Here is a 25,208-nt window from a genome sequence, read left to right on the forward strand (position 1 = left end):
ATGCCTTTTTAAAATTTTATTTCAATGACAATTTGTGATCTATGAGCTTCCCAGTAAGTTATGTTCACTAATTCCAAATGTATTCACTATAAATTACTTATGATATTTTTATAGTCTTGTGTTTTGTGAACAGCAATATTATGTGATATTTAGGAGAGTTCAAACAATACAATATTTTACATTTTTCTACAGTATAACCATGTATTTTAAAAAAACTATAATTACTTTATTTAAAACTATCTATTACATAGTTTCTCATAGTACATTTTGCCCCAGACTAATCCCATCACCAATGTAAAATTTTGTCCACCATTATTCCTGAATTCCCACCCATATCCAAGCCACCCCCTTGGCAGAAAAAAATTATATTAATTTTTACAGGTAAGTGGTAATGTAATTATTTTTAAAAATTTACAGCAATAAGAATTTTTTTAATTTTATTTTGACCAAAGTGGATTACAAATCTTTCACAGTAATATTTTAGGTACATAGCGACATTGAATCAGGGTCATTTCCACCACCAATGTTGTATTCACTCCATTTCTGTTCCAAGCATGCATCCCATATCTCCTTCCTTTACCCCTTGGGCTGCTAGTATAAGTGCTCCACTCTGTGTCTAGCACGTTGTAGAGTGGGTATCGATTCTGTTGTCATTGGCTTTGGCCCCTTACCTGGGCCTTCAGCAGCTCCTGATAATCTCTCTGATGAAGGATTCATTGACTAAAATGAAAGCCTGAATATTTTGTTTGTTTATTTTAAATATGCTTCTTCCAACTTGTACACTCTACAGTACAGTACTGTGGTTTTTGGTGCTTTAATGTACCTACTTTACTAACTTTAAGTTTTGTAATACCTTATAGTACTGTTTGTAAATTACACAACCTATGTAAATTAAGACAAGTGGAAGTTTTCAGTTTGATCTTTCTCGTTATTTTACTTATTCATAATACTATATTGTCAAGTACTATGCATATATTGTACTACTGTATACAGTACATGCAGTGCATCACTTAATGACCAATTTGCTTAACGACCAAGTCCTTAAAACGGAACTTGGTCATTAACTGAGGAGTATCTGTACTAATTTTTCTCAGGATGTTTGTTAGAATTCACTGTAAAACCATCTGAACCTGAAGTTTTGTTCTTGGGAAGTTTTTTAATTACTGATTCAATTTCCTCAGATGTGATGGGTCCTTTAAGCTTTCTACATCCTCCTTATCCAGTCTTTTAAGATGATATTTTTCCAGAAATCTGTTGATTTCTTCTGGGTTTTCTAATCTGACTGAGTATAGTTTTTCATAAGTCCTCATGGTGTGTTGGATTTCTCGGCGTTCTGTTATAATCTCTTCCCTCTCATTTGTGATCCTTTTTATTTGGGTGTTTTCACTTTTTTTTTTTTTTGGTGAGTCTTGCCAGTGCTTTAAATCTCGTTTATTCTTTCAATAAACCAACTCCTGGTCTCATTGATTTTTTTGTATTGTTTTCTTAGTTTCTGTGTTGTTTATTTCTGCTCTGGCTTTTATTATTTCTTGTCTTCTGGTTGAATTTGGGTTTTGGGTTGCTATTTTTCCAGCTCCTTAAGGTGTCCTTTTAAATTATTGATTTTGTTCTCTTCTTTCCAGACAAGGCTTGTATTGCTATGAGTTTCCCCCTAATTACTGCTTTTGCTGTGCTCCATAAATTTTGACAACTTGTCTTTTCATTATCTTTTGTCTCAGGAAATCTTTTCATTTCTTTCTTGAGTTTCTCTTTGATCCAGCTGTTGTTGAGCAGCATGTTGTTTAATATCCAGGTGTTGAATTTTCTCCATAGCTTCTTTTTACAGTCAATTTTGATATCTGTTGCATAGTTTTCTGATAGGGTACTTCTAATAATCTTTACATTTGTGACTTTATGCAGGTTATATTTATATTCTAAGGCATGACCTATTCCGGAGAAGGTTCCATGTGCACTGGAGAAGAATGTGTATTCTGCTTTCTGTGAGTGGAGAGCCCTATATAAGGCACTAGCCCTAGTTCTTCTAATTTCTCGTTTAGGGCTCTCATTTCTTTGCTAGTTTTCTGTTTGGTGGATCTGTCCAGTGTTGATAGTGGAGTATGGAAATCTATTACAATGACATTTTCTTCCATATGTTTCTCCAGGTTTGTGAGCCTTACACATTTTGCTGGCTCTGTGTTTGGTGCATAAATATTGACCAGAGTTAGTACTTGTTGATCTAGTGTTCCACTGATCAGTAAGTATTGACCCTCTTTGTCTATGATCACTTTCTTGAGGCTGAATGAAATTTGGTCTGATATAAGAATAGTTGTCCCAGATACTTTTGTTTTCCATTGGCTTGAATAATTGATTTCCAACCTTTATTCTAAGCCTGTGCTATCCTATACTTGTAGGTGTGTTTCTTGCAAGCAGCAGAAATCTGGTTTTTGTTTTCTAATCCAAGTCTCTACAACTTGTCTTTTAATGGGGGAGTTTAGGCCATTGACATTTAAGGAGATTATTAATAGAGAAGGATGTTGTAAAATTGGATTGTGTAGGATGGTTGCTGTTGTTACAATCTGGGGATTTGGTTGTGTAATTTATCTCTGAGCATATCATTTAGAATCGGTATAGTTTGCACAAATAATGTAAATTATTTTATGTATAAATATGTTTTTAGTTTTCTCTCCCATATGAATGAGTTTTGCTGGGTAGTGGACTCTATATTAAAAGTTTCTTTCATTCAGTTGTTTAAATATGTCATTCTACTGACTTCTTGCTTGAATTGTTTCATATGTGAGATCTGATTTTATTCTTATGTTCCTTCCTTTGTACTCGAGGGCTTTTTCTCCCTTATTGCTTTAAGGAGTTTATCTTTATCTCTCTTTTGGTTGTTGGGTCACACCTGGCAGCGCTCAAAGGTTACTCTGGCTCTATGCTCAGAAATCGCCTCTGGCAGGCACAAGGGACCATATGAGATACCAGGATTCGAATCACAGCCCTTCTGCATGAAAGGCAAACACCTTACCTCCATGCTATCTCTCCAGCCCATCTCTCTCTTTTTTTTTTGCCATTTGCATTACTATATGTTTTGGTGTTGGTTTATTATGGTCTTTTATTAGGAACTCTTTTCACCTCCTGGATTTGCACTGGAGCCTCTTTACAGAGGGTGGGAAAGTTTTCTGTTATTCTTTCCCTAACCACTTGTTCTCCCCCTTTCCTTGTTCCTCCCCTTCTAGTAGTCCTACAATCTGTAGATTATTTCTTTTGTCTTTGTTCATTATACCTAACTTTTTCTTCTAATGCTTTACCTTTTATTTCCTTACTGGCTTCTTTGTCACTTCTGGTTTGTAGTTTTTCTTCACATTCTTCTATGTGATTTTCCAGCTGTGTAATTTTTGACTATGGCTTGCTAAGGCATTTTTATTTCCTTTAATTCCATTTGTATGGATTCTCTCATCTTCTGTAAAAGTTCTTCTATGAGTTGGTTGATTTGATTGTCTATGAATTTTTTGAACTCTCTAACTGATGATTCCATGATTTCTTTTGCCATGGCTTGCAATGCTGCTTTTAGGTCTTTATCTATTTGGCTCATACGTTTTGTTGGACTTGGACACTTGCTAGGATTTCTCTCCATATCCCCCGTTATTAGTGTCTTCCTTAGTTTACTCATATTCCTTTGCACTTGTAGTTTGGCTTGGAGTAACTGAGCTCCACAGGTTCGGTTGGCCTGGGTCAACCACCCCTCTTTTTTTCCTGGCAGATGGCATGGTTCATCCCCCAATTGCAGAAACTGAGCTCCACAGGTTGGCTGGGCCAACCACCCTTCCCACTCTACCTGGATGATGGCGTGGGTCAGTCCCCAGCTGCAGAGACCGAGCTCCACAGGTCAGCTGAGCCAACTGGCCCTCTCTCTCTACCTGGAAGATGGTGTGGTTCAGTCCCCAGCTGCAGAGCAGCAATAAGAAAATTTATGAAAAATTATGTGACCATTAAATCATGTTCAGAAGGTTTGCCAATCAATTTGTTGCTAGATTATTCTCTGTTATTTGTTTAATTTCTAAACATCAGATGGCTTTGTATCCACATTGACATCGAAATTGGTATGCTACTTCTGGAATGATAGTATTGAACAAGTTTGGAGTTGTCACAACTGTGCTGTCCAGATTTCCAAGCTCTCTGGCTGATATTATAGATTTTGCTAGTCATGGTTTCAGCTGCTAGGACTTCCAGAAGTACAAGAAGGTGGTAGGTGGGTGGATGAGATGCCAAACTCAGTCCATAAACGTCCTAAAGATATAATCCTAATATTGTAATACCTGAAGTTTTGGTCAGTTTGGTGTCTCTGCAGAGTTCCATTGGCAAAGCAGCAGTTGATGGATATAGCTGGTGTATTTTTGGCAGTGTGGGGATCTGACTCAACTTCTCCAGAATTTCCACTTTCAGCTGAGGACCAGACTCTTACTGGATTGGCATGCATCTCTTTTGAAAGTAGAGTGAATTTAATGGAGCTGGTTGAATGCAGATATGGTGACTGTGAGTGTGTGTGTGTGTGTGTGTGTGTGTGTGTGTGTGTGTGTGTGTGTGTGTGAGGGTGGGTGGGTGGACTCATGGATTCTTTTTTACTTGTTTGCTTTGGGCCTGAGCACTCTGTAGTGCTCAAGAGCTATTGTGCTCCACAGACCACATGTGGTGCCAGGAATTTTAGCCAGGATTTTAACACAGTCATTATGCAATATAAGTCCGTCTCCATGTATCTACATTTTAAGATTCACTTATTTCAAGTAGTTCTATGATTTATACTGTGAACCTTTACAGACTGTGAATTTACAGAGTATGAATTTAAAGCTATTGATTTGAATGTATTGACTATAAAGAGCTGTGTTTATTTTTAAATTATTGTGCAAATTCACCATTTTCACCAGTGAAATAATTTACTCAATATTGTTTTGTTCCTTAACATCATTATTTTAGTGACTTTGTGAAATTGAAACTTCACATGTTTCACATGAGTGAACTTGTAAATATTACATTTCATTTAAGTGCCTTACCTACCCACTCTACTATATAAGTAGAAACAGAAGTAAACCAGTTCATATCCTCAGGTATGAACTCTAAACAAACAAACAAATACCTCCATGACTTCTCTCTGAACACCTGCTAGAATGAATACATGAGACACAGAAATGCTAATGAGTAAAGACCCATGGTGGTAATTAATTAATGTAAATAACACAGTTATTGGAACAAATGGAGGGTCCTCAAATATCTAAAAATAGAACTATACCATTATCCAGCAAAAGTATATATAGAATTGTATAATCAATGAAAAGGTAAATAAAATCCCCAAAGGAGGCCATGTTTATGGAACCATTTAAAGAAGCCTATAAATACTGGAGCAAACTCAGTTTCTGTTAACAAATTAATGGATAAAGGGGATATGATAAATAATTATACTTGAAAAAAAAGGAGAAAATCGGGGCTGGAGTGGTGGCGCAAGTGGTAGGGCCTTTGCATGAGGCTGACCTAGGACAGACCTGAGTTTGATCCCCAGCATTCCAGGTGGTCTCCAAAGCCAGGAGCAATTTCTGAGCACATAGCCAGGAGTAACACTTGAACATCATAGGGTGTGGCCCCAAAACAAAACAAAATATAAATTCATTTTATAAAATACTAAGTTGACTACTTTGTCTCATTTCATTAAATTTATGTCACTGGATGAGTTGAGGGGGAAATATAAATAAATGTTAAACAAATCTGCCATTGAATTCTTCGGTAAATATCTTTGATTCAAGTATCACTTTATCACTAAAGCATATGTAAGAAACAATGCATTTTAACTATCTTACATGTTCAATAGAAGAAAACACGACTGATAAATTTTAAATAAAACTTTGAATTACAATATCTATGTTTAATTTGGTCATACATATGGCATACTTAACATCACTACTTTACATATGCATACACATTTATAACAAGTAACCTTTTGTTCAGTTAAATATTTAAAGTGGTTTTCTATTTAAAAAATCAGCAAAGACATAAACTGATGGGCCGGAGAGATAGCACAGCAGTAGGGTGTGTTTCTTGCAAGCGGTTGACCCAGAACCATGGTGGTTCGAATCCTGGCATCCCATACATGGTCCCCCGTGCCTGCCAGGAGCGATTTCTGAACAGAGAGCCAGGAGTATCCCCTGAATGCTGCTGAGTGTGCCGCCCCACCAAATAAATAAATAAATGAATAAATAAATAAATAAATAAGTAAATAAATAAACTGACACAATTCAGTTAATTCCTCAGCATTTAACAATTAGATACTTTAACTTATTTTTATAAACTATACAACTTCATTTTTTTCTCTTTTCTTACTATCTTGTCACATATTACAAATACAAATTCAACTTCTTTTAATGATTAAAAATATTAGAAGGCAGAGAGTTAGCAGAGCGGTGGGGTGTTTGCCTTCGACACAGTAAATCTAGGACAGATGGTGGTTCAGATCCCAACATTTTATGGTTTCCTGTGCCTTCCAGGAGCTATTTCTGATCATAGAGTCCAAAGTAACCTCTGACCCAGAAACCAAAATAAATAAATAAATAAATTAAATATTAACGTGTTAGTGCGACTAAAATTGAATGAAAGCTTTACTAAAGTGTAAAAACACATTGCTTAATGAAGATGTTTAGTATCTCTTGCTAAAAGTAATAAAGCTGAACTTCATTAGTATTAATCTTTTGTTTTATATTTAATGTACTGTGACAGAAAAGTTTACTTTCATATAATTTGTCTTTGAAGAACAATTCACAAATCCTAGCACAGTTTCAAAGGATTACTAAATGGAAGAAGGCTGCAGTTACATTCTTATTTTAATTAACATGCCTTTGGAGCTGAAGAGATAATAAGATGGGCAGGAGCTTGCCTTGTACACGGATAACCCATGTTCAGTTCCCAAAACCACATTGATCATCAGAGCTCTGCCAGTTTCTCTTTGATCACAAAACTAGAAATAATGTCTGAGCACAGCTGGGTAACTCACAGCAAAGAAAAAACAAAAACAAAAACAAAAAGCAAACCCCCCCCCCCAATAACATGAGTTTAGGAGCCATGCTCAGAGATTTTTCTTGGCTTTGTACGTAAGAATAAGTCCTGATACTTACCTAGTAGGGGAGTTACCATGAACATAAAAGTGGTTTCCCCAGGGCAAGGCTTATCTATTGCTCTACAGATGTGCTGACCCCTGTGAATTTCCCAAATGTGGAAAATCTACTGCTTAATTTGTGATAGTGAAGGACTGCATTTGTACTCTCCCCTGAAAAATAGAAAGAATTAGTCTTAAGAGTGAGCAGGGGACCACATGAGATGCTGCGAATTGAACCTAGGTTGGTCTCCAACAAAGCAAATCTAGAGTCAACTTTTAAAATATTAAATAATAGAGTAAGATAAATTTAAATTCTAAGGAATTTCTTGATATGCTGAAAATGTATTTTTTATCATTATTAATTTTAGAAGTATTTAACTGTAGATAAATATTCTACAAAAAGTACCTTATTTTTATTCCTTCTTAGATGTATGTATGTGTGTGAGAGTGAGAGAAACTGACAGACAAGAAGAGAGGCAGAGAAATTAGCCATCACAACTTACTTAATTTTTGTTTTACAATAAAAAGAAAATTTATTAATGCACCCTACTTTTTCATTTTAATACCACTTTAGCCAAGACATAATATGGTAAACAATCATTGTTACATGTTGTGTTTGAATACTTTTATGAACTATGAATACATCATAGTTTGTAAGGCTTCCATTAGAATATTTCTTAGACTATTGTACGTATCAAAAATTTTTTTTTTACTATTCTGTATGCTGAAAATCGAGTACATTTAGTAAGAAAGTCAGGTTTCTTCTAATGTGTATTCAGAGCTTGTGTTGCCTACAAATGCCCAATTGTCCATTTTCTTATGTACATGCATATTCTGGTGCTTCCGAGTGTTTTTATTTTTTATTAAAACTATATTGAATGCAAGCTAAAATATTTGTGAATATGACTATTTAACTATAATTGTATTTAAAGTTTTTATTTTCAAATAGTCTCACTTTTTGATATACTGCAGTAGGGTTTCATTGTAAGAGCTTTGAAAGAGATAAAGCATGAGGATTGCAAGTTACTCCCAGGTTTGAAGATATTAAAAGTATGTAACATTAAAAGTTACACAGAAGAATACAGACATTTGTCTTGCACTTGGCCATTTCTGTCAACATATGTGATTCTGTCCAGTGCTACCAGAAGTAATCCCTATGCACAGAGCGAGAAGTAAGTCCTGAGCACCAGTCTATGGTTCAAATACCCCCTACTCACCATTATAATAGATAATTTTAATGTGGACATCATTTATTTAGGTTTGATGCTATACCTCTTGCTATTGGCATTATATCATCACCTGTAAAACCTGGAATTTTGTTCTTGAGGAGTTTCTTTCTTTTTTCTTGTATTTGGGCCACACCCGGTGATGCTCAGGGGTTACTCCTAGCTATGCACTCAGAAATTGTCCCAAGATTGAGGGACCATATGGGATGCTGGGGATCGAACTGAGGTCCATCCTGGTTCAAGTACAAGCACTACTACTTCATTATCTCTCCTGCCCCAAGGGGAATTTTTTTTATTACTGATTCAATTTCCTTAGATGTGATTGGCCTGTTGAAGCTTTCTATATTCCCCTTATTAAGTCTCTGAAGATAATATTTGTCCAAAAATCTGTTTGTTTATTCTGGTTTCTCTATCTTAACTGAATATAGTTGTTCATAGTAAGTCCCCATGATGTCTTGGATTTCTTCAGGTTCTGTTGTAATTTCTCCCCTTTCATTTGTGATGCGATTTATGTGAGTGCTCTTCCTTTTTTTTTCTTTGCGATTCTTGCCAGTTTATCTATCTTGTTTATTCATTAGAAAAACTGGCTCCTGATCTCATTAATTCTTTGTATTATTTTCTTTGTTTTTACGTTGTTTATTTCTGCTCTGGTTTTTATTGTATCTTGTCTTCTACCTGAGTTTGGGATTTTTTGCTGATGTTTTTCCAACTCCCTAAGGTTTTCCTTTAAGCTGTTGATTTATTCACTTTCCTCTTTCCTAACAGGCCTGTATTGCTATGAGTTTCCCTCTAATTATTGATTTTTCTGTGTGCCACAGATTTAAACAATTTGTCTCTTCATTAGTATTTGTCTCAAAGATTATTTTTATTTCTTCCTTGATTTCCTCTTTGATCCAGCTGCTGTTGAGCAGTATGTTGTTTAATTTCCAGGTGTTGGCTTTTTCTCCACACCTTGTTTTTACAGTCAATCTTGATATCTGTTGCATTGTGATTTTTATATACTTCTTATAATTCTTATATTTCTGACTTTGAGCAAGTTAGATTTATACTAAGGCATGGTGTACTCTAGAAAGGTTTCATGTGCACTTGAGTAAAATGTAAATTCTGCTTTCTGAGGGCAGAGGGCCCTAAGTTCATTAACCCTAGTTCTTCTAGTATCTAATTTAGGGCTCTTATGTCTGCTAGTTTTCTGCCTAGTGAATCTGTTTAGTGGTGATAAAGAAGTGTTGACGCTTCCTACTACTATCATGTTTCCTTCTGTATGTTTTTCTACATTTGTGAACAAATGCCTTACATATTTTGCTGGCTCTACAGTTGGTGCATAAATGTTGATTAGATTTAGTACTTTTTGTCTAATGTTCCCTAATTAGTAAGTAGTGATCATCTTTGTCTCTGATCACTTTCTTGAGGTAGATTGCAATCTGTTTCAATATAAGAATGATTGTTCCAGAAATTCTTTGTTTTCTATTGGCTTGAACATTTTATCTCCATTCCTTTATTCTAAACCTATGTCTATCCCATTCTTTTAGGTGTGTTTCTTGCAGGCAGTAGATATCTGACTTTTGTTTTCTGATCCAACCTGCTACTCTGTGTCTTTTAATGAGGGAATTTAGTCTGTTCACATTTACAAAGATTATTGACAGAGAGGGTTGTTGTGCTCTTATATTCCGTAGTGTTGTTGTTAAAATTGGCTGTTTGAGTTGTGTAATTCATCTCTGCGTATTTTATTTAGAGTTGCTTTGGTTAGCGCAATAATAAGAGTTCTTTATTTGTCTGAGAATGTTTTCAGTCTTCCCTCCTATATGAATGAGTTTTTCTGGGTAGTAGACTCTAGGTTGGAAGTTTCTTTCATTCCATATTTTAAACCATGATGACTAATTACAGAAGACTGACTTTGACAATTGTTACTAAACAAACATTTTCTGGGACCAATAAGTAAACCCCTTGACTAAGCTTTGGTCTCGTATTTGTATAAAAATAAAGATCTCTAATTCCAGAAGTCTGACATCTGAAATTGAGCAGAACTTCTGGAACCATAGGTAAAGACTCTATCCTAGGCTTCTTTTCACTCAGTTGCATACTATACTTAACAAAGATAACTACAAATACAAAATGTACATCTTTCCAGCTCAGATAGAAAATCTTGACCAATTAAATTCGCAAGACTATTTGTTATCAAATATTGTGACTTTATTGTATATTTACTTTTCAGGGGTCTCAAACTCAATTTACCTGGGGACCGCAGGAGGCAAAGTCGGGGTGATCCTTGAGTGCAAAGTCAATAGTAAGCCTTGAACATTGGGGGTGTGACCCAAACAACTAAAACAAAACAAAGCAAAAAATGATTCCTCTAGGACAGGGCCACAAAATGTTGTATGGAGGGCTGCAAGTTTGAGCCCCCTGTATGGTATATTTACTGTATATCTGTATATCTGAATAAATAAAATATGATTAAATTATTGAAAGGTTAAGTTAAAACATTGCTTATAAATATGAAAATAAAAACAAAAATTGAACTTTTGAGTATAAAATATACACACAATAAGTTTGAATGTACAATATAAATGTATTTTTAAAATTAACAGAATTAAAGTTTTCATCATGATAGGTACAGTTATGCCAAAAAATGCAATTCAATGCAAGATTCTTTGTAGCATTACAAAATAAAATCTTGTGAGTCTTTTTAGGTGTGTGTCTGTCTACCTAATTTATTGAAATGTAATTTTTGTGTATTACTTGGGGTCCTCCCAAGAGTGTTTGGAATTCTGACCTATGATTCTTGGTCAGGGGTGGCAAACAAGTTCTACACAAAGAGCCAAAACTTTAAATTGTGAGAGTCAGAGAGCCACACCACGCAGTGACCTGCCAAAACAAAAACATTCACACAAAAGCATATAATTTTAACAATAATGTCTTAAACACATATTGCATGTTGCCATTTTGAATGAGGGTAAAAATCCCGCAGTGATGGTGAGGGTGTGCTGCGTCCTCCACACTCAGAACTAACGGCCAGATGGGACACAACATGTGACACACGATCCTCCGCTAGCTGGCCCCTGCAGTTGTTTCCAAGGGAAGGGAGACGGGAGGACACAGCCTGGGGACAGGACTACGCGCTTGGAGATCTCTCCTCAGAGGTCCCTCCTCAGAAGCAGCAGAACAAAATCCAAACTTGGCAAAGAGCCACAGTATACAAAATAATGAGAAGAGGCAAAGAGCCGCATTCATTTTGGCCGGGAGCCGCATTCATTTTGGCCGGGAGCCGCATGTGGCTCGAGAGTATCATGTTCGCCACTCCTGTTCTTGGTGAATGAAGCTGGCAGTAATATGGTACTGCTCAGGACCTGTGATACTGAACAGGTCACCATGTTGGTGTTATGGACCACATTTGGTAATAAATAAGGCACCATACGGTGCCAGGAATAGAGTCCAGGCTGAGTGCATTAACTACTACATTGTACTATCTCTAGGCGCTTGAATTTTTTTCCGAATTTATTTTTCAGAATTATTACAAGAATTTTCCCCAAAATTTTGTGGGTTTGAATTTTTTGCCATACCTAGTGGTATTCTTCTGCATTGCACTTCTGGCTTGTCCTGGAAAGTTCAGAAACCATAACAGGTGCCAGGAACTAAAATTGGGTCATCTACAAGGAGCAAGCCCCCTAAGTCTCTGACCTGTCTTGAAGTTTCTTATTAAGATAATAATAATCTAGGTTAAAGACTTTAGTTTTCTGAATTTTTATTAATTTATTTAATATACGATGTTATCATTTCAATTATATTACATGGACATACATAGTTTTATTCTTCTTTGAGTAAAGAACTTGGAAGTAATTTGTTCAGCATTGTATAGATTAAAATCTCTCTGTGGTATCTGTAATCAATTAGAGACACATTTGTTCTAATATTTTTATAATAAGCACAGTTGGCTTAATCAACAATGCCAAATTTATATAAAAGATTTTTAGTTTTATTTGTTCAAATTAGGAAATTACTAAAAATAATATATTATTTTAAATTTTATGTACTATTTTATGGCCACTATTTTATTATTTTATGGACACAATATTTCCATTCACTCTTAGATGGCTTACACACAGGAACTAATCAAATTGTATAATGTTAATTCAAAATATGAATCATTTCGCAATAGTTGCTTAGACATAGGACAAAAATATGAATGTATTGTGCTATGTATATGTGACCAATGAAATAATTTATGTTTTAATTCATGAAGAATGATTATTATTTGTAAAACAGAAAAATGTATTGTCCTAAAAGAGAATATGTAGTATATAAATTTGCCTGGGTTTTGTAATAGGAAAAATATTATTTCAATTAAATATAAAGAGAGCCTTTTATTTGTTATGATTTTCCTTTGTTGAGATTTATGTACTCTGAAGAAATATTAATTTAAGAAGAAAATATCAAGTATCATGAACACAAGTCTATCTCTGAGGGTAATTGTAGGCATATAAAAACTGATTATAAAAAAATTAAACAATTATTATTTTATTATAATGGAAATGATTTTTCTTTAATGGGTCTCAACCAGCGGTATGCAGGGATTACTCTTTGCTCTGAACTCAGGAATTACTCCTGGAACTTCTCAGGGGACCTTAGGGATGCTGAGGATAAAATCTGGGTCATTCATGTGCAAGTCAAGCATGTTACCCTCCAGCGCCAATGGTATAAATGATTTTATATATGGAAGCAAATATGGTCAATGTACATTGTGAATAAAAATATTTTTGTAATAAATTATAATACCACCATAGTGAGCACAGTGAGTAAGGAGTTTGCTTTGCCTGCAGTCTTCCCTAGTTTGATTTTTTTTTTTTTTGGTTTTTGGGCCAGACCCGTTTGACGCTCAGGGGTTACTCCTGGCTATGTGCTCAGAAATTGCCCCTGGCTTGGGGGGACCATCTGGGATGCTGGAGGATCTAACCACTGTCCGTCCTACGCTAGCACTTGCAAGGCAGACACCTTACCTCTAGCGCCACCTTCCCGGCCCCCCTAGTTTGATTCTTTGCTCCTCATATAATCTACAAAAACACTGCCAAGAGAGATTCTTGAATACCAGGAGTACCCAAAACATAAACAAACAAGCAAGCGAACAGAACAGTTATCATAGAAAAGCAGAGTTCAGAATTTATGTTTGATTATTTTACAAACTCTTTCTACTCTAGTAATTGCCACAAGAAAAAGATAAACAAATAACACAGATGATGAATAACTTTGTGACTCTACAGTTTAAATTTTTAATCAAATTTTAATTTTTCTTTAATATCACATTTTATTTAGAATCAATACATTACTTTTAGTTGTATTTTTTTTTTTTTTTGCCATATCCAATGATGATCAGGGCTTATCCTGGAATCACTTCTTGTAGAGCCTGGGACCACAATCAGTTCCAGGAATGGAACCTCAGTCTACTATACACAGGGCAAGCTCTTACCTGATATACTAGCTATCCAGCTTGTTTTAGTTACCATATTTTTGGACCATAAGAAGCACTTTTTCTCCCCCTAAAAGTGTGTCTCATGAAGTGAAAGCTGCCTGGAGCTGAAGCCTGATTGTAGGGAAGGAAAGCATCTAAAAGCAATGTGTGTTTTGTCAGGTGCATCTTATAGAACGAAAAATACAGTATGTACATTATTTACTTAAAATTACTGATTATATAAAAAAATAACTTGACTTTCTTTTTAGTTTTGTTTTGGTGTTTATTTTTTCTCCTATTGATTGCTTTATTAGGATTATGCTCTGTCAATATGTGATTTTGTAAATTATAATATTTCATATTTTATAGCTAAATAGCTTTCCTTTGTGATGACATACCACATATGTGGTATGTGATATGACATATCTTTTTTATCTGTTTTGTGGATTATCTCCAGTTCTTATAGTTTCATTAAAAGTGCGGCAGTAAACATGGATGCTTATGTTTTATTAACTTAGTTTCAAACCTATGCAAAGTGGTTTAACTGAATGTTAAAATTTGTATTTTAATTTTGAGTAATATTATTTCCCACAAGAGCTGCATAAATTTGCATTCTCATCAACTTTAGGTACTGTAGGTACAATGGATTCTATTTCTTAACAGTGTTTCTAATACCTGCCTGTTCTTTTCTTTTAAGAGTAGCCATTATTTTCACAGATAAGAGTTTCTATATCACTACTTACTTTGTGTTACTATAATAAGATACGATGGAAAGTTTTCATGTGTCTTTTGAGTATCTGTATTTCTTCTTTGGAGAATTTTCAAGTTATTGAGAAGCTTTCACTATTCTTTAATAGTTATCTTTTCAATCTTGATATTATGAGTTCTTTGGGCATTATGGATTATAAAACTCTTATTAGATATATAATGCACAATGATTCCCTGCTTTTAATGAAAAACATGTTTCTTTAGAGACAAGCTTGTTTTGCTTTGAGAAGCTTCTTAGTTTATGTGCTTTTAGACACTGTATTTTTCACTATTATTTTTATTTATTTTGAAATCAAATCCCAAAATTTAACTCTAATGCTGTTATCAAGGAACATTATTGCATATTATCGCTTATGATTTTCTTATAAATATAAGAATTTATTGGGAGGGAGCAATCTAGCAGTTTTCAAGGTTTATTCCTGACTCTTACATCAATTTTTATATTTGTTTAGCTATATAATGTTAGTGATTTATATTTATTTTATTGCATATTACTGTCCAGTTTATAACACTCTTATTTAAGCGATAGTCCTTAATATATTGTAAGCTCTTGGCTCTATTTATGACCTGATTTATGTGATTTTTACTTCTGCACCTATATTACCTATTGTTTTTATTCCATGACATGTGTTTTAATTAATAACAATTTGCAAAATACACATTGCAGTTTGGAGTATCCTGCATATTTTTCCCTCTGAGAGTGCTTCTGCTATATGAGTTTATTTGTATTTCATTTTATATTGCTTTGTTTCTATGAAGAATGACACTAATATATGAATACATATTTACTTGTTTCTCTATATTCTTAAGTAATATTCTCATTTTAGAGATGATAATTTTTCAGATCTGTGAGAGCAGAATCTGTTTTAATCTCTTTGTGTCTTTATTTACTTATAATAATGTATTAGAGTAGTCAATAAATAGGTTTTTCAAAGAGTGGCCTAAATTTATTTCATGATGCCTGTTATAAATATTTTTGTTTTGTTTTGTTTTGGGTTCACACCCGGTTCAAGGGTTACTCCTGGCTCTACTCTCAGAAATCGCTCCTGGCAGGCTCAGGGGATCGATCATATGGGATGCTGGGATTCGAACCACCATCCTTCTGCATGCAAGGCAAATGCCCTATCTCTGGTTCTGTTATAAATAGTTTTGAGTTCATTATAAGGAATATTGATTTATCTTGTAAATTAGTTGCATATAGAAACACAAAAAGGTTTTATATATTAATGCCATGTTATTAATTATTAATTATAATAATGTCATATTAATGTGCCACTTATGAATGCATTATTTTTAATAGGTGCTTTAGATATTTTCTATGCATATGTTATATTATGTGTAAATAGCAATATTTTTACTTTTTTCCTTCTGATTTGCTTCTCAGTTGTATAACTCTTGTTTAATTGTTCTTTCAAGGATTTCCAATTCTATACTGAATAGTGGTAATAAGAAAGATTACTTTTTTTCCCTTAAAATATCACAGAAGGTAAATTAGAACTATAACTCAGTGAGTAGAATGTTTGCCTTGCACATGGCCGACTAAAGTTTGATCCCAGGCATTCCATGTAGTCCCCTTAGCCTGCCAGGAGTGCTTTCTGAATGCAGAGCCAGGAATAAACCCTAACCACTGCTTCGTTTGCCCCCCAACAAACCAAAACCAAATATATTACAGGAAGGGACAGAGAAACATTTCAATTAGTAGGGTGCTTGCTTTGAAAGCAGCTAACTTGGGTTAAATTCCCAGCATCCATATGGTTTCCTGAGCACTGTCAACATTTTGCATAACCTTTCTCCTGAGTATAAGGACAAGGATTCAGGGCCTAAGCATCACTAGGTATGATTTTAAAATGAAACTAAAAATAAGTAAATAAAATATTACAGAAAACCCTTTAAAATAACAACTATTTAATATTTTATTAATGTGAAAACGTTTATTTTATCTCTTAAAATAATTTTTACATAGAACAAAATTTTATACAATATAAAATTTTATGTTATATAGTAAATATGTCATATCTATCAAACAATTTTCTAATTTTGTAATATTATTTGCTTGGAAATCTTTGATATCTTATGATATTCTTGTTTTGTTTTGTTTTGTTTTGGTGGTCACACCTGGCAGCTCTCAGGGGTTACTCTTGGCTCTGTGCTTAGAAAGCGCTCCTGGCAGGCTTGGGAGACCATATAGGATGCCAAGATTCGAACCACCATCCTTCTGCATGCAAGGCAAATGTCTTACCTCCATGCCATCTCTCCAGCCCCTTATAATATTCTTAAGTGTCTTCTTATCATAGAGAAACACTTAGTTACTATTTATTCAGAAATTAATTCTACTTATTTCTCTTTCTGAAATTTCATAATGCAAATGTTTTTATCTTTATATAGCTCTCACATTGTATTCAGTAGTAAAGTAACTTTTTCAATTTGATAATTTTTGGTGATTTATATTACTTTTAGTTTTGATTCAACTAACACTCGTTTAACCTTTTTTCATTCTGTTGTTGAACTCCTTTATTATAATTTTCTAGTTCAGCCAATATATTCAGTTCATTATGTTGTTTAGTTTTCTCAAACGTTGCCTTTGTAAGTTGTACAGAAATTGTACATCTCCCATGCCCCATTGATTTCTCAGTGATTATCCTTAACTTTGACGTCTTCTTTGGGTAACGGCATAATTCTGTTGCATTTGATGTTTTTTTCAGTCTGGAATCTGATCCATCAATGTGAGTGAGTTTCTATTTATTTATGTCTCTTCCTTAAAAAGGAAGTTGATGGGGACTAAAGTTTTAATCCTAGAGGTTTGTGCCCTTTAAGATAATTGAGTTTCACAGCTGTAAGTGCCTCTGGCAATGAGATTAGTTATGATTTGGGGTAACTTAAAATTGATGGTCACCAGCTTAAGTGCTCAAATTGTGCAGGCCTCATGATAATGACAAGAAAGTGAGTTTCCAGTCATAAATTGCTTTTATCTCCTAAGGATAAAATATCCTTAGGATATTTTAGGGCTTGTAGTTACTGGGGAACTGGTGCTAGGAATGGTCTCAGAGAAGGTCAAGGCCTCTGGCTCCATATGGTGGGTTATGAGGGCATTTAACTCGTTGTGTGTTGGCGTGGCATGTCTGGGCAATAAAGTACTTGCCTAGGCATCTGTGTATCAGACTAGAGTGGGTCTATTTAAGATAAGGCCACACCCACACATGTTATACACACTGCTGTGTGACAAGCTTAAATGGATGGAAAAGGATGTAGGTGTCTAAAATTTTTTAAATCACAAAGATCTAGCAGACCTGAAGCCTTCACTAGCAGAGATGGCATCAGGTGAGGAAATCATGTTGAAATCTCAGAAGATCTTAGAAGTAGAAGTTATTGCTTTAGTCCAAGATTGTGATGAAGCACACACTCTATGGTTGACCTAGAGCAAAGTCTGGTCATGGTTTGTTGAGGTACTGTAGCAGTAGAGGGAGCCTCATGCTTTCTGGCTAAGTTATCTAGACCTTGAAAAACTCCAAGTTTACTTTCTTTCAGTAGGGATATTAAGGATCTTTGTGAGGGTACAGAATTCAGATATGTATTGGAAGTTATTTAGTCAGTCTGTTTGCTGTAAACTCAAGATAAAATTGTTCAACTCAAGATAAAATTGTTTCTCAACCAACAACTAGCTTATACCTAACTCAAAGATGGAAGAAATTTGCCTTAGGGATTTATTCTCAAGATCTATAAAGTATGAAATCTAAAATGATCTTCACAAAGGTGGCTCTCAGAAAGGTTCTGTGGGATTGCCAAGATAGTGCCTACCTTGGAATCTAACTTGTATTTCCATCAAAAAAGATTATTGCCCCCCCCCCATTTTTATGTATAGGATTATAGAGGCAAGGTGTTTGGGTGTCCAGTGCAAACTTATGCTTTTCCACCCTATCATATTCTTCATCTAAGAAATATCCTTCTAATAGAGAAATGGTCACACGCTGGTGTGATTGATTTTAGAGCATTGAATGCCTGTTACTAATGCGTTATTAACAACTTTGTAAATCATTAGTGTTGGGGGAAAAAAGGAAATTAAATAAATCTCTTCCCAATGTATACATACAATGGGTTTCTCTCTTGGTCTTTAGTTTTTCTCCAGCTAAATTAGGTACTATTCTTGTTGAGAGCATTTTACTGGCTATTTCAGTCTGTTTATGTGAATATTAGTTCAAATTTCGGTGGATTTGCTGTGACCATAGTAAAAGGTTAATATAAATTATTCTAGTTGAGTCACTCTCTAGGAGTGATGCCTGAGCACAAAACCAGAAGTAAGTCCTGTTTGTGCCCCCCCAGAAAAAGGGGAAAATATCAAAAAAACCCAAATATCAAAATTGTATAAAGAGAAAACTTTTGACAGGATTTATATATGTTTAAGAAAAAAACTTAGACAAACTAAGGAAAAAACTTGTCTCTATGTAATGTCTTATATAATAAATTCACAGCTAACATCATATTTATTATGAAAATATTTTTTCTCTAAGATCAGCATGAGACAAATATGTCAACTATCAGTACTACTACTATTCAAGAGAACATTGGAAAGTCCAACTATATCAATTAACAAATAAAAAGAAATAAAATGAATTCAATTTGTAAAAGGAGTTCAATTATAATTGCAAAAATGTTAATATATATAAACTCCTAAAACTCTATAAGATTCCCAAAACTTTTAGTTACAATACATAAACATAGTAAAATTACAGACTTCACATTTAATATAAAAACTTATATTGCATTAAAATATGTACAATGAACTAGTAATTAAATAAATGAAAATTCCATAACAGTTGCACCAAAAGGAATTAAGGTACCTATGAAATAACTCTAAAAAGGTGACTGAAGTACTTATACATTTAAAACTATATAGAATGTGGGGCCGGCGAGGTGGTGCTAGAGGTAAGGTGTCTGTCTTGCAAGCTCTAGCCAAGGAAAGATCGCGACTGTGGTTCAATCCCCCGGCATCTCATATGGTCCCCCCAAGCCAGGGGCAATTTCTGAGCGTTTATCCAGGAGTAACCCCTGAGCATTAGACGGGTGTGGCCTGAAAAATCAAAAAAAAAAAAAAAGAAAAAAGAAAAAGAAAAAAAAACTATATAGAATATATATATATATATATATATATATAGATATAGATATAGATATATAGATATATAGATATATATATATTTTAAAGACACAGAGCTAATAAGAAAGACCCTACCCTAGACTTAAGCCTAGAACTTGTACAAAAATCAGGAACTCTAATTCCAGAATCCAACTTTGACAACTGAGACTGACCAGAACTTCTGGAATCATAATGAAGACTCTATTCTAGGCTTCGGCCTAAGATCTGAGCAAAAACCAAGACCACTTATTACAGAAAACTGATTACAACAACAATGATGGAACAGAACTTCTAGAACTGTAAAGAAAGACTCTATCCTAGACTTTGTCCTATGACCTGTGCAAAATACCAAGATCTCTAGCTACAGAGGCCTGATTTTATCATCCACAACTGAGGTAAAGTTTCCTGGCACCATAAAAAGAGCTTGTAAGTGGTAATGAGCATGTACGGAGCCAGTAGTTGTTCCCAGGGCAGTATGCTTCAAGGCTGAAGAAACGCTGAATCTCTTAGGCCAAGAAAATTCCCTTACTTACTTCCCCAATACTTACTGTACCTATGCAAAAAAAAAAAAAAAACGTGGGGGAAGAGCACAAAACCTTGCCACACTAGCACTCCTTCCTTTTTTTTTATTTTTATTTTTTTCTCTTTTTCCTTCTTTTTTTTTCTTTTATTTCTTCTTCACTCCTGTGGTGATTTGGTAATATCTTTTTGCAGTGCTTTTTATTTTTTTGGTAGTTACTGTCCTTTTTTTAATTTTTTTTTACTGTTGTTTGTTGATTTATTTTATTTTATTTTTATTTTTTTATGTTTTTTCTTCTTCCAGCAGAACCATACAACTTGAACCAGATTGTTCTGCCTCCTGAATTGAGGGGAAAATAAAAATGAACAGTACGAGGATCAAATAGCCATATGAACATTGAGTGGAAATAAAAAATGATCAGACTTAGACACCAAACCCAAAGTCAACAACAACAGAATTGATACTCTATCTACAACAAGTTATACACAGAGGGAAACAGTTACACTCACGCTCTGAGGTGGGGGGGGTTCAACAGATGGAGATATGGGACACATTCTGGGAAAAGGGGTGGAGGGAGGACAACCCTGGTGGTGGGAATGGCCCTGATTCCTTGTCACTATGTACCTTAAATATTACTGTGTAAGATTTGTTATTCACAATAAAATAAATTTAAAAATTAATAAAAAAGAAAAAATTGAATGAGAAAAACATTTTATGTTCATGTATTCAAAGGATTAACACTAGTAAAATGATTGTCTTACCCAAAGCATTACATATATTCAGTGACTTCCCTATCTATATTACAGTGGAATTTCCCAAAGATATATAACTAAAATTTGTATGAAAACACAAAAATTAAAACATGCATTAATAAAAAGTGAGAGGGTTTTTTGTCCCATTCTAATATTAGTAGTATATTCCACTAGAACTATAGAGATATACAGTGGTTAGGTGCTTTCTTTGCATACAACCAAAGTCTCTATTTCCATCACCCATATGATTTTGAGTCATGCAGGGATTAACCCTGAGTGTAGAGACAGGAGTAAGCCATGATCAGTGTTCGTGTGATTTACCAAATTTTAGCATTATAAGTTCATTAAAGCACTTTTTTTTTCAATCACCAAAATCTTGAATTGACTCGTGTCCAAGAACTGATGTCTGGATAAACACTACAATACATATACACAATAGAAAGCTATGTGGATGTTAGAAAAAGATGAAATCTTGTCATTTGCTGCCACTTGAATGTATCTGGAGGGTATTGTGCTATATGCTGTTACATAAAAGAGGAACAGGCACATAAAGATCTCGCGTATATGGTATATAAAGAAACAAAATAGGGGAGCAACAAATAACCAAAGTCAACAGAAACTCAAAATGATTTTAGTATGGAGTTTACAGAGGAAGAGAGAATGGGAGATAAGGATGAGGGGCAATTTTGGAGGAAAGTAAACATTCTATAGACGTGTGCATTATTTGATTGAGTTATACATAAAGTTCTATTATCAATGGTACTATAAACCATGTTTCCTAAAATTGATAAGAAGTAAAAAAAATAAAGAAGTAAGGAAAGAAGGAAATAAAGGAAAAAGAGAAAGAAAAAGAGAAAATATATTTAAACCCATTTTCTTTAAGGTTGCCATTTGGTTACACTGTTGGAGATATAACATTTGTTCCTTTTTCCAAAATTATTTGTATAGAGAAACTTATATTAGCCAATCATGTAATAAATTTTAAACATAAAAGCAAATTTTAAACAATTATACAAGCCTTAAATTTAGCAATATTACTAAATATTACTACTAGCAAATTTAGTTTTCTTTAAAGCATACATTTGTGTCTATAAAATATTTAGAAAAAATTTAAAAATTCATTGAGGTATTTTTATATAAATGTTATAGTGGTTTAATTTATACCTGGCAGTACTTGGGGTTTACTCCTTCCTCGCTCTGTGCTCAAAGAATAGTAATGGTGAGTCTCCAGGAATCATATGTGGTATCTATATTGAACCTGAGTTAGTGTGTCCAAGGCTGTCCCATTACTTGCTCTACTATCTCTCTGACTTAAAATTAAAATTTGGACATCTGTGTGGAGTGTAAAGAATCTACATGTATTTGATCTCTGGCATCATATGCAACCACTCTCTGTTCCCTCTAAAGAGGCTGCTTTAGATATTAATATAATTATTTTATAGAAATTAGATATAAAGTATTCAATCACATTATCACTTGTTTACAACATGTAAGGCAGTCATATCTAAAGTAGTGAAATCAGTCTGAAATTTCTGTTTCTTTCATCAATTTTGTAAGATTTCCATTATCATATTAATCTTATTTGATATTAAAAACAGATATGTTTAAAAATATTTCCCCAAATAGATTTTCTTTTTAATTTTTTGCAATATCCTTATTAAATCACCATGGCTACAAGCATGTTGGCTGGTAGGGTTCAGTCATAAAAATAACATCTTCCTTCATCAGTGCAGCCTTACTACTATCAATGCCCTCCATCTCCTTCCTCCCATAGAATCTGCCTGTCTTCAAGACAAGCATTCTAGGGGGCAGAAGAAATAGCAGAGCGGTAGGGTGTTTGTCTTGCATGCAGAAGAACTGTGGTCCGAATCCCGGCATCCCATGTGGTCCACGAGCCTGTCGGGGGCAATTCTGAGCTTAGAGCCAGGAGTAGCCCCTGAGCACTGCCGGGTGTCACCCAAAAACCAAAAAAAAAAAAAGACAAGCATTCTATTTCTCTCACTTACTACCATTTTCCTGATAGTTGTTGGTGTAATAATTATTTCTCTAACTGCACTCAGCACTCTTTGTGGTAGGTTTTATATCATGGGCTGGTCCTTCCAAAACTCATCTTTATCTTTTCTGGGTATTATTACCATACTGTCTTTTATTTTTCTTAAACACCATAGATTAGTGAGACTATTCTTGTCTAGCTCTCTCCCTCTGGCTTATTTCACTCAGCATAATAGTTTCCATGTCCATCAAGTATGAGAAAATTTTATGAGTTCATTTTTCCAGCTGGCTGCATAGTATTCCATTGTGCATATGTACCATAATTTATTTTCTCATTCATCTGTTGTCAGGCATCTGGGTTGTTTCCAGATTATGGCTATTATAAATAGAGCTGAAATCAATATAGGTGTGTAGCAGTTATTTTTATTGTGTTTTGTATTTCTAGGGCATAATTCCTAGGAGTGGTATAGCTGGATAATATGGGAGTTCAATTCCATGTTATTTGAGGAGTCTTCATATTGTTTCCCAGAGCCTGAAATAGAAGGCAATTCCACCAGCAGTGATTGAGAGTTCCATTCTCTTCACATCACTGCCAGCTTTGATTGTTATTGTTCTTTGTGATGTGAGCCAGTTGCTGTGGATTGAGATGGTACCTCATTTTTCTTTTGATTTGTTTCTCCCTGACTAGTGATGTGGAGCATTTTAAGTGTCTTTTTGCCATTTGTATTTCTTCTTTGAGGACTTGTCTATTCATTTCTTCTCCCCATTTTTTGATGGGGGCAGTGGTTACGTTTTATCAGTGCCTTGTATATATTAAATATTACTCATTCTGTGGGTGGCTTTTGTATACCAGACACTATTTCCTTTAAGGTGCTGAAGTTTCTCAGCTTAATATATTCTCATTTATTTATCTCAGATTCCACTTCTTTGGATAGTGTTGTTTCCTCAAAGATGCCTTTGGTCTCAACGTCATAAAGTATTTTACCTACATGTTTTTCTATATACCTTATGGTTCTGGGTCTAATAACAAGGTATTTAATCCATTTGAATTTGACCTTTGTACATAGTGTTAGATGGAGGTCCATGTTCACTTTATTTTTGCATGTGGCTGACCAGTTGTCACAGCACCATATGTTGAGGAAGCTTTCCTTACTTCATTTTGCTTTCTTTGTCCTTTTATCAAAGATTAATTGATTGTATGTCTGAGGAAGATTCTCTGCATACTCAGATCTATTTCACTGATCTGAAAGTCTGTCTTTTTTTTTCCATTATCGTGATATTTTAATGGCTATTTCTTTTAGTACAATTTAAAGTTAGGGAAAGTGGTGCCTCCCATCTTATTTTTCCCAAGGCTTGCTTTAGCTATTATTGTTTTATTTAGCTATTATTGTTTTAAATGCATTTTAAAAGTGTTTGATCCACTACTTTGAAGAATGTCATGGGCATCTTTAAAGGGATTGCATTAAATCTGTACAATATTTGGGGAGTATTGCCATTATAATACTATTAATCCTCCCAATCCATGAATAGGGTATGTGTCTCCATTTCCTTGTGTCCTCTTTTACTTCTTAATGCAGTGTTTTTACAATTTTTTTTGTATAGGTCCTTCACCTCTTAATTTAAGTTGATTCCAAGGTATTTGAGTTTTTGTGGCACTAATGTGAATGGGATTGTTTTTTTATGTCCATTTCTTCTCTATCATTTTTGGTGTATAAAAAGACCATTGATTTTTTGTGTATTAATTTTGTAGCCTGTCACTTTGCTATAAAAATCTACTGTTTCTAGAAGCATTTTGGTAGTCTTTTGGATTTTCTAAATATAGTTATCATGTCAGTTGCAAATAGTGATGACTTGATTTCTTTCTTTTTTATCTGAATGCCCTCTTTTTCTTGCCTAATCGATAAGGCAAAAACTTCCAATACTATGTTAATTTGGAGTGGTGACAGGAGTAACCCTCTTTTTCACCATATTTTATAGGAAAGGCTCTTATTTTGTCCCCTTTAAGTATAATATTTGCCACGGGCTTGAGGAAATTGATCTTGACTATATTGAGAAAAGTTCTTTACATTTCCATCTTTTTTTAATTATAAATTTTTATTTTGACCATATTGACTTACATATCTTTTACAGTATTATTTTAGGTACATATTTACATAGAATTAGGGGAATTTCCATCACCAAATTTGCCTTCCCTCCACCCCCATTCCCACCCTGCATCTCATGGCCCCCACTCTCACCCCCCGGGCTGCTAGAATAAGTAGTCCCTTC

The 25,208-nt window shown here is 34.4% G+C and overlaps 1 protein-coding gene and 1 non-coding gene across 2 annotated transcripts in view; both read left to right on the top strand.

Moving 5' to 3' along the window:
- Positions 1-25,208, top strand: part of CCSER1 (coiled-coil serine rich protein 1) — an 809,928-nt gene that overhangs the window by 709,047 nt on the left and 75,673 nt on the right. The window lies entirely within an intron of this gene.
- On the top strand, positions 7,126-7,288 carry LOC126032802 (U1 spliceosomal RNA). Its single transcript, XR_007503997.1, has one exon. It is a non-coding gene; the product is annotated as a U1 spliceosomal RNA (small nuclear RNA).

This window comes from Suncus etruscus, chromosome 16 (genome assembly GCF_024139225.1).
Source record: "Suncus etruscus isolate mSunEtr1 chromosome 16, mSunEtr1.pri.cur, whole genome shotgun sequence".
Taxonomy (NCBI): domain Eukaryota; kingdom Metazoa; phylum Chordata; class Mammalia; order Eulipotyphla; family Soricidae; genus Suncus; species Suncus etruscus.